The sequence below is a fragment of the Lynx canadensis genome, chromosome A1, assembly GCF_007474595.2.
Source record: "Lynx canadensis isolate LIC74 chromosome A1, mLynCan4.pri.v2, whole genome shotgun sequence".
Taxonomy (NCBI): domain Eukaryota; kingdom Metazoa; phylum Chordata; class Mammalia; order Carnivora; family Felidae; genus Lynx; species Lynx canadensis.
In genome coordinates this window covers 156,870,497-156,886,177 of record NC_044303.2, presented here as the reverse complement: position 1 = coordinate 156,886,177, position 15,681 = coordinate 156,870,497, and the positions used below count along the sequence as shown (strand labels likewise).

General features: G+C 36.0%; 1 protein-coding gene across 3 annotated transcripts in view; it reads left to right on the top strand.

Moving 5' to 3' along the window:
* Window positions 1–15,681, top strand: part of KIAA0825 (KIAA0825 ortholog) — a 205,447-nt gene that overhangs the window by 30,979 nt on the left and 158,787 nt on the right. Inside the window, exon 3 of one of the 3 annotated variants that reach the window (XM_030324862.1) lies at window positions 14,714–14,834. The exons of the other annotated variants lie outside the window; for them this stretch is intronic. The gene's annotated coding sequence lies outside the window, so the exon portion shown is untranslated. The remainder of the gene's footprint in view (window positions 1–14,713; window positions 14,835–15,681) is intronic. 3 annotated transcript variants of the gene reach the window in all.

Here is a 15,681-nt window from a genome sequence, read left to right as displayed (position 1 = left end):
TAGAAATATTCAAAACTTTGAAGAATTACAGTATTTTGGAAATTGACTTTAAGTGCTTATCATGGTATTAAATACTCTTGTAACATTACCCTCTAAATTTTTTGTTTCATTTTCTTTAAAATCTATATGAAATCTTTAATCAGAGTGTTCAACAAATGGTAGGCAAAAAAAAAAAATCAATTTTATATGATGCATTTAGGGAATTGAATTGAAACCAACGCTCACAAATAAATAGGAAGACCATGAAATGTATCCCTATGAAATTAAAGGGAAGACTGAACAAATTAAATGATGAGAACTCAAATGGTCTACAAGATTTAATTGTGAAATTCCATAATTGTGTTTTGAAATATGCAGACTAATAAGAAACATCTTTTGATGGAGTTTATATTTTTAATTGAATAAATTGATATTCTAGCTCAGAGTAAAGTTGAACTGAGAAAGCCTGCAGCATCTAAGTTTAGCAAAACATTGAAACTAATCATAAATATGTGATGAGGTTTTTTTAATTTCAGAAATTTAATTTATATGTATTTGAGTTTTGTTTATTGATCATAGTCTCCATGGAGGAAAAAAAAATATATACAAAGAGCCCAAACCACTACCTTTAAGAACATTTAGGCTAAGTATTAATATATTTTATTAATAAAAATTCAAACTGAGGATATTTTCCATTTAGTAAAATTTGCTGTGAACTTAATAAATTTACCAAGTAACTTAACATCTGAGGGAGACTATACAGGTATCAACAATTTAAAATTTACCAACCCTAAAATGCAGTTTAGAAAAATATAAAAAATATATAATCATAAAAAATACTTTTCTCAGAAAAGTATCTGTGAGAGACAGATATAGCTAAGAAATTATTTAAAGTATATGGAAATGAATCGTATATTTTTTAAATATTCAAATAACATATACTTTTTACTTCATTATTTTTTTGTAATTTTTTTTTTCAACGTTTATTTATTTTTGAGACAGAGCATGAACGGGGGAGGGGCAGAGAGAGAGGGAGACACAGAATCGGAAACAGGCTCCAGGCTCTGAGCCATCAGCCCAGAGCCCGACACGGGGCTCGAACTCACGGACCGTGAGATTGTGACCTGGCTGAAGTCGGACGCTTAACCGACTGTGCCACCCACCCAGGCACCCCATAAACTTTTTACTTTAATCACAGATGCAAGAATTCTTTAGAAAGCATGTGTTTTTTTTAGTTTATTTATTTATTTTGAAAGAGAGAGCGAGAGTCAGTGGGGTAGGAGCAGAGAGAGGGAGAGAGAGAGAATCCCAAGCAGGCTCTGCACTATCAGCGCAGAGCCCTATGTGGAGCTTGAATTCAGGAACCGTGAGATCATGACCTGAGCTGAAGTTGAATGCTTAAGTGAATGAGCCACCAAGGTACCCTGAAAGCATGTAATTTTTGAAAGTAGTGTTTGAATATAATTATTAATGTAGATTGTAGGTCCACAGATACAGTAAGACCATTTAATTGGTTAATAATCAACATTTGAAAAATTATGTAATTTTAATTATTTTCAGTACCTTTTTTATTCTAAAAAAGACCTGGTTTGGGTGACCCCCCCTCCTTGCCAAATTTCCCTTTACAAATTAACAAGTTCTTCTGATTTTTCTGTCTCTTAAGAGTATGATTTTTCTCCCAGTCACGTGGACTTAAAATCTTGCTATAAATGATTTCTATCTCTGTTTTACAAAAACCATTCTCTTGGGAGGGTAGAGAATGAGTTAGAGGGAAATGATGAAGTTTGAACCTATTCAGGTACAATAGGATATGGATCGGTAGGAGATATAAGAGAAGACTGATCATTTGGCTATGAGATTAATGAGAAAATGGTAGAATGTGTAAGATGACTCCCACTCACAGACATGAGTACCCGAGTTGATAGTGGGGCGGTTAACTATCATAGGGACCTCAAGAGAAGAAGGAAACTTTGGAGGGAAGATAATAAGATGGTCTGGGGACATGTTGAGTTTAAGGTATCTGTGGGACATCCAAGGGAGTTTTCCAGTATGAAGTCGGATAGGTAGAGCAGGTGCTCCAAAACACAGGTTGTAGCAGAGGACATGGATAGAAATTAATTTGACCAAGAGGAAGATTAAGAAAATGAATAAAGGACACAGCTGTGGTGTCCAACATAGCACTGGGAAAGGAACAGGGCTCCAATAGGCAATGGTTTGGCCTATGGAGAAGGGAGAACCCAAGATTAATGCCAAGTGTAACAGGTTGGAGGGAAGACTTGACATCTGGCAATTGTGAGGTTCTAATAACTGTAGGAGGAATTTAGGCCTAGCTTAGACAGGAAATGGTCCAAGAAATATCTTATCATTTGGAACTTTCAGATTCAAATTCAATAAATTAAACTTCCAAGGTATAATGCTCTTTAGTATAGTTTTACACTGTAACTTTTATTCTAATACTTTTCTACAAACTTAGTATTATTATTTCTTTTTACTATAACTTTTTTTCAGAGTTTTACTTTGTACAGGGGCACATTGATTAGTATAGAGTGGACTTTAAAAATATTATTATTATTTTTATTATTATTATTTTATTGTTAAGGAATCCACTTCTGTGACTACACCTGACTCTAGATTTTCTGGTTATGAGCACTGTATTCTCTTCCTGCCTCAGCTGAAAACCCAGACTCATGAAGTCCCAATCCCTGTCTCCCTAGGGATGGATGCCAAAGCCAACCATATAGGAGGCTTTTTCAGAGGAGAACACAACTTTGTCTTCCCAGAAGATAAACCCTCTGCTTTGCTTTACGAGGCAGTTATGAACCCCAAACCACAGACAGGTTGGGACCTGCGCAGGCCTCAGTGTAGAGTGGACTTTTTTTAATGTCTTGTCAAGAACATTAGTTTTATTAAATAATTTGATGCATAGACCTCTCCTAGAAATTTGACTATTCATTGAATCAGCCCAAAAAAATCTCTTTTGATGTCACTCTTAGAATCTGTTTGTCAATAATATCCATGGATAAAATTTTAACTTTTTTTACATTTTATTTTTACTTCCTAGCATTTTCTTATAAAAATTATATCAAAAATGTATTCTGGGGGCATCTGGCTGTATCAATCGGTAGAGCATGTGACGCTTAATCTCAGGGTTGTGAGTTCAAGCCCTAAATTGGGTATGGAGCCTACTTTAAAAAAATAATAATAAAAAGAATGTATTCTTATGTTTAGACTTAAGTTAGTGATTAAAACACCTAATTTAAGTAGTATTCCTCCTATAAGGTATGCCTTCACATATGTCTTATGTGTTCATTGTGGTCCATTAGCTTTGATATATGATTTATCTTTTAGTAGAAAAATGCTAGGTTCTTTCATCACAATTACAGTCATTGGTCTGATAATCCCGTGAGTCAATCTACACAAAACAAGAAGCTCATATCAAACTCCTGGCAGGTTTAGTTAAAATTAAAATGCATGCTCAACTGTAGAGATTGTCAAGTGTGGAAATAATATTTGTCCAGCTGGACAGCTTTCTTTTGTACTTGCTAAATGAAAGTTGAGATTCTGTCTGCTCCTTGAAAGCCTCTGTGTCATGAAGGTAATTTGGACTGTTTGTGGTTTGACAGGGATTATTAAAATCAGATGAAGTGAAGGGAAGCAAGTGTGAGAAAGCAAAATTGACACTGACACTCTCTATTATTTGCAGCTTGGATCATGATGACTATGTTGATATGATAGATTCACTGTTGAGATATGTTAAGCAGCAAATAAAGTAAAAAGCGAGTATAGTGATGGATTTTCAGATTTAACATGAAGAAATCCTATATGTAATTTCACTGATTGCTTTTTAAATAGATTTTCAGGTCATTTCATATGAATCCGCTTTAACCAACAACAAATTATACTTGTATTGTACTATAGAATTAAAACATATTCTGCAAAGGCAATAAAACAGAAGATTAAATATTAGAGAAATAGATCACATGACTAAAATAATAGAAGTTTAAAACTAGAAGCGTCCTTAGAGACACTTTTTATCTAATTTCCTTTTTTTCATAAATGGAAACTGGAAAGGGTTTTAAGTTACCACATTTAAATTTTATTTGATAGCTTAAATGTTAAATCCTGATTTTTCACAAGTATATTTTCTTACCTCTTCACAATTTTTAAAAAATGGTTTAAGTTGTTAAAAAGCATTTAAAAAATGATTTAAGCCACAATTTTCTTTGTTTGACGATAATAAATGTTATAATTATATGTGGCCTATAAACAATATTATATACATTGATGAAGTAAATGTGTTCCATAAATATGATTTCTTCCGCAAACATCCTTAGCAGTGGGAGTTTATAGCCAGGAGGCTATTTCAAGTTGTTAATCAAGGACAGTTATGGTAGAAAAATATAATTAAATATGAAGAACTATATATATAAAAGAAGATAAAAAGCCTGGGTTGTCCTATGCATTGTACAAAACCTACAGTGGTATTTAAGCACGGTAATGAATTGTCTGATTTGGTTTTTAAAACAATAAGTTGAATGCCAATATGCAAGTTGGAACCCAACTCAGTGTCCTACAATTCAGTTTAATTCAATTCTGACACTGTCTGGGGTTAACACAAACCCCACAAAGTTAATGGCTCAGTCCCGCAAGGCTGTCCCCACTTTATGTGAGAACACCAAGTGACACCTCTCCAGGGGATGTCTACTTCCACCCTGCTGACTACAAATTTGAGGGTTCCCACAGTCCCCTCTTCAGGTTCAATAGGTCCTTAGACTGACACACAGAACTTAGTAAAATGCTGCAGTTCTGATTACAATATTTTTAGAAAGGCTACAACTCAGGAATGGCCACATGGAAGAGATGCATAGGACAAAGTAAGGAAGGAGCTAGGGGAGACAAGGAGCAATGACCAAATATATATTTCTTATGAAGGTACAAGATGTGAATCTTGGAGGCCAGATAGGAGGTTTTTCTGTTTTTTTCAGCAATAAATAATGCCATAGGTAGGACACTGGAAGCACATAGAGGGAGAAGTCAAATTTGAGAGCATTTGGTTACCATTTACTATATTAGGGGAAAAAAAGGTCAAAGAATTTGGTGACCATTTAAGGCAGAGTTTAGCAAACTTTTTCTGTTAAAGGCCAGATAATAAATATTTTGGGATTTATGGACTACATGTGGCCACTGTAGCATATCCTTTTTGTTTGTTTTTGTTTTTACAACTCTTGAGAAATGTAAAAACCATTCATAGTTGGCTGGTCAAAGAAAAAACAGATTGTGCTCTAGTTTACTGACACCTGATTTAAGTTAATAGGGCAAGGAAAAGGAATGATATTAGGTAGATAGTGACCCTGTAATCTAGGAAGAGAAGGCAGTGTAAGGAAAAGATTTTGAATTATATTTTGGACATGTTGAGTTTTGAACCAGCAATGTTGAATTGCCAAGTAAGTGTTTGGAATAGTTTTTGGGATTTTGGAGGACAAACTAGGTTTAGAGATACAGACTTTAAATTTTCAGCATAGAGATAATAGATGCATGAGGTTACTCAATAAAAAAAAAGTGTAGAATAAGGATTGAAATGGATTGAAAGGGAAAGGGAGGAAATATTTCTATATTTCCCTTTCCGAGTGAGTCAAGGGGAATAAGGATATTTGGGAAGACTACAACATGAGAACTAATAGGAATAGATTTTTTTTTACGATCCAAGGAGAATGAAATCCAGTGAATAAAAATAAAATTTTTAAAAATTAAAATACTTTAATTTGGTAAAATTACATAAAAAGAAGCAATAGCTTTGAATGAAGAATGCATAGGGAAGTAATTAAAATGAGAAGTAAATTCTAGAGAAAACCTTGTGGTGAATATCAGTGTTTAATGCCAGAGATGAGAGAGGAGCCAATAAATATGTTTATTAGTTTAATAAAATAGTCTGGTTAATTGAAGCAAAGAAAAAAATAGTGGATGTTTCTCAGTAGAACAGGGAGAAAATTTATTGTGTATATCTGACAGAACCAAACCAAAACAAACCCAAAAAAACAATCTTTATGAACTTTCAGTCCCAGAAGGACAGAAACTAGGCAATTCTAGGGCCTCAGCCAAAAAAATCTATGCACCTTCACTTGGGAGGCTGGATTTAACTTGGATGGTGTACCTCCAAGTAGTTCCCTATTCCTGCCTTCATTCCAACTTTTAGAATTTATTTGCAGCTGATGGTTCAGTTTGGGTCAGATGTCTAGCTTGGATCAGATAGTTATGACCAGGAAAGCTGGGTATGCTAGCATAGAAATTGACCACCATTTCCTATCCATATATTGTCTGTGAGCTTAAAAAAAGAAATTTTAGCTGGTTGGCTACCTAATTTGGGGACTCCTACTGGGAGCCTGTGAATACATGTGTAAGAGGCAAGGAAAGAACTAGTACTTTGTACTAGTACTTGTACTTTGGAAGATTGACAAGGGAGGAGACAACTTCTCCTCTCTTACAGAAGGAGTAGCTGTCAGTACCAAACTAGTGCAGAGAGTAAATATGATAGGAATTGAAAAATATTTAGTCACTTTCAGTGTAAGGACAGAGACAGAAATCAGATTGCTCTGAGTTGAGAAGTAAATGAGAGATGAGATAAAAGATTAGGGATTATGGACGCTGTTTGCTGAAGTTGGGCTATGAATGGAAGGGGGCCCTAGGGAAGGTTTTGTTTCTACAAAGCAAGAAAGTGGAACATGTTTATAGTCAGCTGAAAGGGATATTGATGATACAGGACCAGTTAATGATAACTGATGGAGCTAAGTCCTAGAAGACATAACAGGGTATTTCAGTGGATAGAGTTATTCATGAAATTAATGTTAGGTTAATAATATTCCAAAATTTAGGAGAACAATATCACATTAATATGAATTGCTAATTAACACTATTAACAGCATTTTAGGAGAAATTCTAAAACCCTTGGAACATACTATAAGACCTACATCCTTTAGGGGTGCCTGGGTGCTCAGTCTGTTGAGCCTCTAACTCTTGGTTTTGGCTCAGGTCATGATCTCACAATTTGTGAGTTTCAGCCCTGTGTTGGATTCTTCGCTGCCAGTGCAGACCCTGCTTAGGATTCTCTCTCTCCCTCTTTCTCCCATCCCCTGCTCTCTTTCTCTCTCAAAAATACATAAATAAATAGACCTAAAAAAAAAAAAAAAAGACCTACGTTCTTTAGAAGCACAAATTTAGATAGAAAGTGCATACTAAGTTTAAATCATTCTCACCTAGTTATTAAAAGAAAATTCCTTAAAAATGTAATGGACGCATTTTATAAGCAATGTTTGTTATTCCTAGTTGAGAGATAATACAATTGCCTTTTTAAAAGTATACCATAACTTAAACTTTCTACTAATGCAGATGTACTACTTTCCAAATTAATAAAGCTTTTACTGTGCTTGAAATTTCATTAGTTAATCCTTAACCCTATGATTTGTGATTGTATTTAGGTCTAATCTAAAAATATAAAATTTTATAATTCTTAAGTCCTGTGAAATGCATGAGTGCTAAGTTATAAAAGAATGTGGAGATTAAAATTTCACATTATCTGGGTTTCACTGTTGTGTTAAAGCAAGAGATGGCTAGGATTGCATATTGAAGATTATAGAGTTATTAAAATGAAAATATTTTCTACAAAGAGAAATACATTGAAAAATAAAGAAAGCGATGTCAGATTTGGTGAGTAAAACATATGACAGTTAATTCTGTTTGCTTGTCAAGCTACAATAGTGTATTCTGACTGATCCTGTCAATTTCTGCTTCATACATGCACATATTTAAATTACTAATAGAGGAGTTACAATGAAGTATTTTATATTTTATCAAGGCGGATTTTAATAGCCATGGCATGTTACTATGTGTATTTATTGGATGTATATTAATATTCTCATGCATTTAATTATAATAATCAGAATTTCCACAATTATTAATAGAAACTATAGCAGTCTGTGGTGGAAGTCCTAATACATAGATGAGAGTTGAGAAAATAAATGGAATAGAATATCAAGTTCTGTATTTCCTAATGTAAGAGTTTCATGCATAAGGAATCTTAAATGACTATCAACAAATTGAGATCCATCCTAGTTGTCTCTCAATCTTTGGAGAGGCTAAAACATTAAAATTTCAACTTCCAGTAATTGATGAAAAGAAATAAATTTCTAGTGACTTTGAAATATCATAAGGGGAAGATCTAGCCTTAAAAAATTTATTTTTGGAAATTTATAGTGATTTTAGGGATAGCTGTCAAATACATATGGCAGTAAATAAGTCAATACATATAAGATGTAAAATAGTAATTTTTTTTTCTTTTAAGCAGAAGTCTACACAGAGAGGCAGTTTATAGCATTGTGATTAAGGACTCTGAATCCCAGCTTTGCCACTTCATATGTAAGGGATCTTGGGCAACTCACAAACCTCTCTGTGCCTCAGTTTCTATATCTTTAATATGGAGATTATAATAATACCTGACCCATAGAATCATGGTAAGGATTAAATGAGTTCATATATAGGGGCGCCTGGGTGGCGCAGTCGGTTAAGCGTCCGACTTCAGCCAGGTCACGATCTCGCGGTCCGTGAGTTCGAGCCCCGCGTCAGGCTCTGGGCTGATGGCTCGGAGCCTGGAGCCTGTTTCCGATTCTGTGTCTCCCTCTCTCTCTGCCCCTCCCCCGTTCGTGCTCTGTCTCTCTCTGTCCCCAAAAAAATAAATAAACGTTGAAAAAAAATTTTTTTAAAAAATAAATGAGTTCATATATATAAAATACTTAGAACAATGCATGGCCCATATAATGCTATATAAAAGTTAGCTGTAATTATCATAAAAATAACTATTCAGCCATCATACTTTTAATCCATGTCTTAATGAATGAATTTACTGAACTACATAAAATTTTCAAGATTTATTGAAAGTTAAATTTTGCATTATATAATATTGGCAAGACTTTGTGAATGATCCAGAGAACTACTTTGTGACTAGATATGGATGGAGAAGTAAAAATGAGCCAGACTGGAATAAAAGGCTGGTCAGAATTTAAGAAAGATGACCTGGGGGCACCTGGGTGGCTCAGTCGGTTGGGCATCTGACTCTTGATCTCAGCTCTGGTCTTGATCTTGGGGTCTTGAGTTCAGGACCCACATGGAGCCTACTTTAAAAAAAAAAAAAAAAAAAAAGATGACCTAGTCAGAGTTTATTTTCACTCTGCTACTTTATTAAACCAACAACTCAACCTGAACCAGCAATACAACAAATAATACAAAGAATATAAAGAATACAAAGAATAATAGGTCAGGGACACATGATGTCTGTGAAGGTATGTCACCCTGTTCCTTGTGGAGGCATAATGTCCAAGGTCAGTTGATCTCACACGTCTTTTGTTGAGTGAAGAGTGTGCCAAGTCAGAGAAGCCCAGAAACATGCACTCGCTGCTTCTTAGTATATTTTAGGAAGCTAGGGGGTGGTGGGTAAAACATTAGTACTGGGTATCTACCTATTACCATGAATGAGTATCTTGCTGCCTCACATTTCCTCTTTTCTCATATTATTTCTTGCTCAACTATAGATTCCACATAAGCTTTTTCTTTTCTTTTTCTTTTTTTAGAGAGAGTGAGCAAGAGAGCACAAGTGGGGAAGAGGGAGAGCATATTAAGAGGGAGAGAATCTTAAGTGGGTTCCATGCTCAGCACCGAGCCTGATGAGGTGCTCAATCCCATGACCCTGGGGTCATGACCTGAGCCGAAATCAAGAGCCAGCAGCTCAACCAACCGAGCCACCCAGATGCCCCAGATTCTGCATAAGCCTTTCATGTAACAGCCCTGGGAAAGGGCAAAGGAAATCATTTAAAATGGCTTTGAGTGCATGATATAAGAAAAATGATGGTATTAATGAATAAAGTACTCCATTGGAAGAGTTAATGGGCGGGGGCGGGGGGGCGGTTAGAAATATGTCCTACTCCTTCTGTTCCTTAAAGAATACAACAAATTTATAGCCAGAGGAAATCTCAGAGCCTAATAAATCCATCCATCTCATTTTATAAATGAGGAATGTGAGCTCTCCCTCTTGAGAGATCAAGTGTCTTACTCAAAGTCATTAACAGGGGCGCCTGGGTGGCGCAGTCGGTTAAGCGTCCGACTTCAGCCAGGTCACGATCTCACGGTCCGTGAGTTCGAGCCCCGCGTCAGGCTCTGGGCTGATGGCTCGGAGCCTGGAGCCTGTTTCTAGTTCTGTGTCTCCCTCTCTCTCTCTGCCCCTCCCTCGTTCATGCTCTGTCTCTCTCTGTCCCAAAAATAAATAAACGTTGAAAAAAAAAAAAAAATTCAAAGTCATTAACAGAATGAGGATCTGAACTCAAACCTACTGATTCTTTGATTCAATGGTGTTGAGAGTTAAATGTGTTTTAGTATAGTGTAACATTTTGAAATTTGTTTAATTAAATGTGGAACATAAATTTTTAATTAATGAAAACATTTCCTTACCATGCTGATTAAAAGTGTTTTTTTTAGGCTAGACAGTAGGACTTCAGGTAAAGTAGAGGTGGTAGACACATTAAGTCCACAGTTTGGGCTGAGAATCTCAGGCATCTGACCTTCCTCACTGGACTTATTCCACAGAGGAGAAATCACATGGTCCTACAGTTTCTGCTTTACTAACTCATTTTCAGTGTAGATTTCTTCCCACTGGTTGGGTTTTCTTTTTTCACTTTTTTAAAAGTGTATAGTTGAGAAAAGTGTATGCATGAGAAAACATGCATTTGTTTGGTTACACACACAAAAAAATGACACTCTGGATTTTTATTCTTGAAGAAACAGAAAAAAAAAAAAGGATAAAATGAGGATTCTAATCATATGTGTTTAAATAATGAAAAAGAGACCCTAGGTTAGAAAGTATTGTTTTAAAATATGGTAAAAGACAAGATTCCGAAATTACTTTCGTGGACTTTCTTTTGATCACATGAGGTTTGATTTTTTTTATTGCTTTATTTTAATGTTTTCTGGCTGTGCTTATAATATGTACATATTTTATTGTAGTCACTGTTCTTAGGAATTTATAGCTCAACTGCTATAATTTGCCTATGGCTGAAACTTGATCTACAGATGTTTGGCTCAGATATAATTCTTCAAACGTTACTCATTTTTAAAAGGCAATAATTAATATTAGATTGGCTGTTAATACTTGTTTGAAATATTAAGCACTGGTTTTTTAATCTTATGCCAAAAATGATCAGAAACATTACAGGAGAATGAATATTTAAAAATAGTACTGTGGAATGACAATTTCAAAAAGAAAGCATACTTTAAAAAGTTTCAGCTCCCATTTTTGATTGATCTTGGATTAGGTTAAGCTACACAGCTTCACAGTCTCTTCCTTTTTCCACCTATAATTTTTTTAAATTTTTTAAAATTTATTTTGAGAGAGAGAGAGAGAGAGCACAAGTGAGTGGGCTCAGGGCAGAGAGAGAGAAAGGGAGAGAGAAAGAATCCCAAGGAGGTTCTGCACTGTCAGCACAGAGCCCAATGTGGGACTCAAACTCACAAACTGGGAGATCATGACCTGAGCCAAAATCAAGAGTTGGATGCTCACCCAGCTGAGCCACCCAGGTGCCCCTCCCCCTAAATTTTTTAAAGGTTGGTCTATGTTTCTGAAATACCACTGAGGTATTTGTCAAGTTACATTAGTCCCTTAATAACTCACTTTTTTGTTGTTGAGGTCCTACTTAGTTATGTCTTACTTAGAGAATAGAGTGCTCTTTCTGCTGGCTCCCTTGTTTATTGTCTTATGTTTTTACTGTCTCTGCTCCTTTAGAGGAGAGACTGTCATTCTCCCTTTCATGATACCCTCATGATGCCCCAGCACAGTGTCACACGGTGGACCCGCAGAGTGCTTGAAAGGACATGGGAGGTCTGGTGTCTGTGCTCATGCCCATTCAGTCCTTTTTTGTCACCACATTCCTGCAGGGATCACTGCCATTCCATTGAGAAAACCTTTAAATTCACACTTTGTACCATCACTTACACAGGCTACTCTCCCTTTTTAATTTATTTCTTCTGTTGGTCCTGTGCATCTCTATTTGTTCAGGTTAATTTTCTCATCCTATTTGTTCTATTTTGCCAATCAAGTTTTCTCTCTTATCCTTGCTCTCTCTTTACCTATAAATGTCATTCTTGCTTCTCTTGTCTTTCATGACCATGGAACCATATCTTAAATACAGAAGCATCATAGATCTATGGTGGTCACATGAAAATTCTGAACCATCATCATTCTGGTACCCTGTTGTTACCAAGTGGCACTTCTTTAATGTATTATTTGTATTTATTGATTAACTTATCTACTGAGGTTAGATAGAGAAAAATCACACAACTCTGTATCGGGAATCCTTTAAAATGATGTCACCAACCCCATCTGAATGCTCAACATGTTTCAGCCCATTATTGTTTTACTCCATTTCAATGAAAGACATAACATACATTTAATACCAACATAGCACAGAACAGCACATTTTCCTTTAACAGCATTTGCAAGCACAAATACCACAAAATAATACAAAAAGTTTAGTGAAATGGTAGTCAAGAGATATTTAGGGATTATGTAAGTTTTGAATTTGATTTTGAGAGTAATGATGAATTCAAATTGGCAAGAGAGGTGTTAAGGTTCGAAGAGGTTTCAAATGAAGACAAAATGTAAGATCAAAAGCTCCATGAGAGCAGGCATAATTTCTTTTTAAAGTATTTGTCTTCATTATATATGTTTTAACAAAAAGGAAAAACACAGGCCCAAAAAGGTGTCGCTCAGACCAAGTTCCCAAACTGGAGCTTAATATCCAATCTAATTGCATTTTCACCTTCCACCAGAAATATGGCCTTACCTAGTCATTCAGGAAACTGTCCTTTCCATCAATGCCAATAAGTCTGCCACTTGAGTCCTCTCTATCCTCTAGAGAAAGATGAGGTATTCTGCATGATAAGACCTCATACTTTTTCCCCTAGAAAACAGCCTTGTCTGGAACAACACACTGTTTTTGTTAATAACTCTTATGTCCCCACCCTCCTCTATAAAAACCCTTCATTTTTCACACCTCCCGGGAGTGCCTCTCTTTTTGCTAGATGAAGTGCTGCCTGACTCATGAATAGTTTAGCAAAGCCAATTAGATCTTCACATTCACTTGGTTGAATTTTGTTTTTTCACATGTATAAAAGTACTCACTGCAAAAATATAGGAAAATGCTAAGTATAAAGAAAATAAATATCAACAGTAGTCAAAATATCCAGGGATAGCCATTTTATTTTTTTTATTTATTTTTTTATTTAAAAAAAATTTTTTTATAATTTTTTTTTCAACGTTTATTTATTTTTGGGACAGAGAGAGACAGAGCATGAACGGGGGAGGGGCAGAGAGAGAGGGAGACACAGAATCGGAAACAGGCTCCAGGCTCCGAGCCATCAGCCCAGAGCCTGACGCGGGGCTCAAACTCACGGACCGCGAGATCGTGACCTGGCTGAAGTCGGACGCTTAACCGACTGCGCCACCCAGGCGCCCCCCAAAAAAATTTTTTAATGTTTATTTGTTTTTGAGACAGAGAGAGAGCATGAACGGGGGAGGGTCAGAGAGAGAGGGAGACACAGAATCCGAAACATGCTCCAGGCTCTGAGCCATCAGCACAGAGCCTGACGCAGGGCTTGAACTCACAAACCGCGAGATCATCACCCCAGCCGAAGTCGGACGTTTAACCGACTGAGCCACCCAGGCGCCCCGAGGGATAACCATTTTAGCATATTGGTTAATATTTACACAAAACTATGGGGCGCCTGGGCGGCTCAGCTGGTTCAACATCCCACTCTTTGTTCCAGCTCAGGTCATGATCTCAGGGTTTGTGAGACTGATGTCCGCATCCGGCTGTGTGCTAACAATGCCGAGCCTGCTCTGGATTCTCTCTCTCCCTCTCTCTCTTCCCTTCTGCTCATGCATGTGTGTGCACACACAGTCTCTCTCAAAAATATATAATCTTTAAAAAAATATTTCTGGGGCGACGGAGTGGCTCAGTTGGTTGAGCATCCGACTTCAGCTCAGGTCGTGATCTCGTGGTCCTTGAGTTCGATCCCAGAGTCGGGCTCTGTGCTGACAGCTCAGAGCCTGGAGCTTGTTTCAGATTCTGTGCCTCCCTCTCTCTCTGACACTACCCCGTTCATGCTCTGTCTCTCTCTGTCTCAAAAATAAATAAAAATGTTAAAAAAAATATTTCTGCAAAACTATTCTGTATGCAGTAAGTGATTCATTTCTCAAGAGATGAGGCAGTCTTAGAATTTAGAACCAAATAGATCCAGTTCAAATTCTACTTCTAACGTAAGTAGCTGCTACATGGGCATGTTAGTTAATGTCTCTGGGCCCAGGTTCCTTCCCTTATAAATGAGGGTAATAACTATTTTGTAGAATTATGAGAATTAAGGAAGATGACGTATATGTTTGTACACAGTAGATATATAACAAGTCGTATTGCTATTTTACTGTTATATTTAAACTGATCTCTATGCCTATTTTCTTATGTTTTAAATATGTAGAATCTGAGCTTATGAGACTTTCTAGTATTGATAAGACAAGTCTTAGCAGAGTATTGATATATAATTGGTTCTGCTCCAAAGTGTTTACTAAGTTTGAGCTTTCTACAGACCCTCAGCCGATCAAATTTTTTCACTGCAAAAGCGAAATTTTATTTTCTTGCAACAGTTTTTGAATGAGTCATCATCTGAAGAGTTGAACTACCCAAAATGATCCAAAAACATGCAAATACAGAAGCTGAATTCATTATTAGTAATATTGGCCATTGGATTTAGAAATGACTAGGGAGGTAAGAAGATCTCAGACTCTGCTTATATGGAAAAACTGAGGTTTTAGTACCCTAAAGATATATAATTTCTGGTGAATATATGGTGTTCTATACCTTTTACTGCAAAATATTTTAAAAAGAGGATCTAAATACATGAGAATTTATGTATTTTAGAATGACATTTCTGTGATTATTCTGTATTGGGACTAATTGAGTTTACAAATGACAAACCTTGTGATGCCACCGACTTTTATATTAAAATGTTTTAGTTGGATGTTTCCCTTTTAAAATAAAACCTGTGCAAAAAATAAAAGCTTTATCCCAAGACTACCTCATTGAAGTTCCAGATGATGCCTGTGTGAAATTCAGCTATTTTGTTTTGGATAATGAATTAGCTGAATTTGTTGCAATTAAATAACTAAAGATGAGGAAGTCCATTAGTGTTGTAGCCTCTGCAAAACTTTTTAGACAATTTGTCAAGTATTTTGGGTTTATCTGAAATAAAACCACATTCCCCAATCCTTTTTCTTGTTAGTATTTATTCCGTGTATATTTGTTATAATTTAAATTTCTCATTTCATTTATACCGTTAGTCATTATGTACTTTATAAGCACTACTTTATATCCAAAAATAACATATCCCTAAATAAAATAGATCACATTCTACCCCATCTCCATCATTTTTAGTCTGTTTCATTGCCCCGCTTTCTTGTATTCACAGCACTTCTCACCATGTGATCTTTTATAAAGTATACCTGCTTATGTATTCTTAAATGAGATAAAAACTCCATGAGGGCAGAGACTTTGACTTGTTGCAGTTGTATCCCCAGCTTCCACAGCAGTGCCTTTTACATATCAAACATTCAAG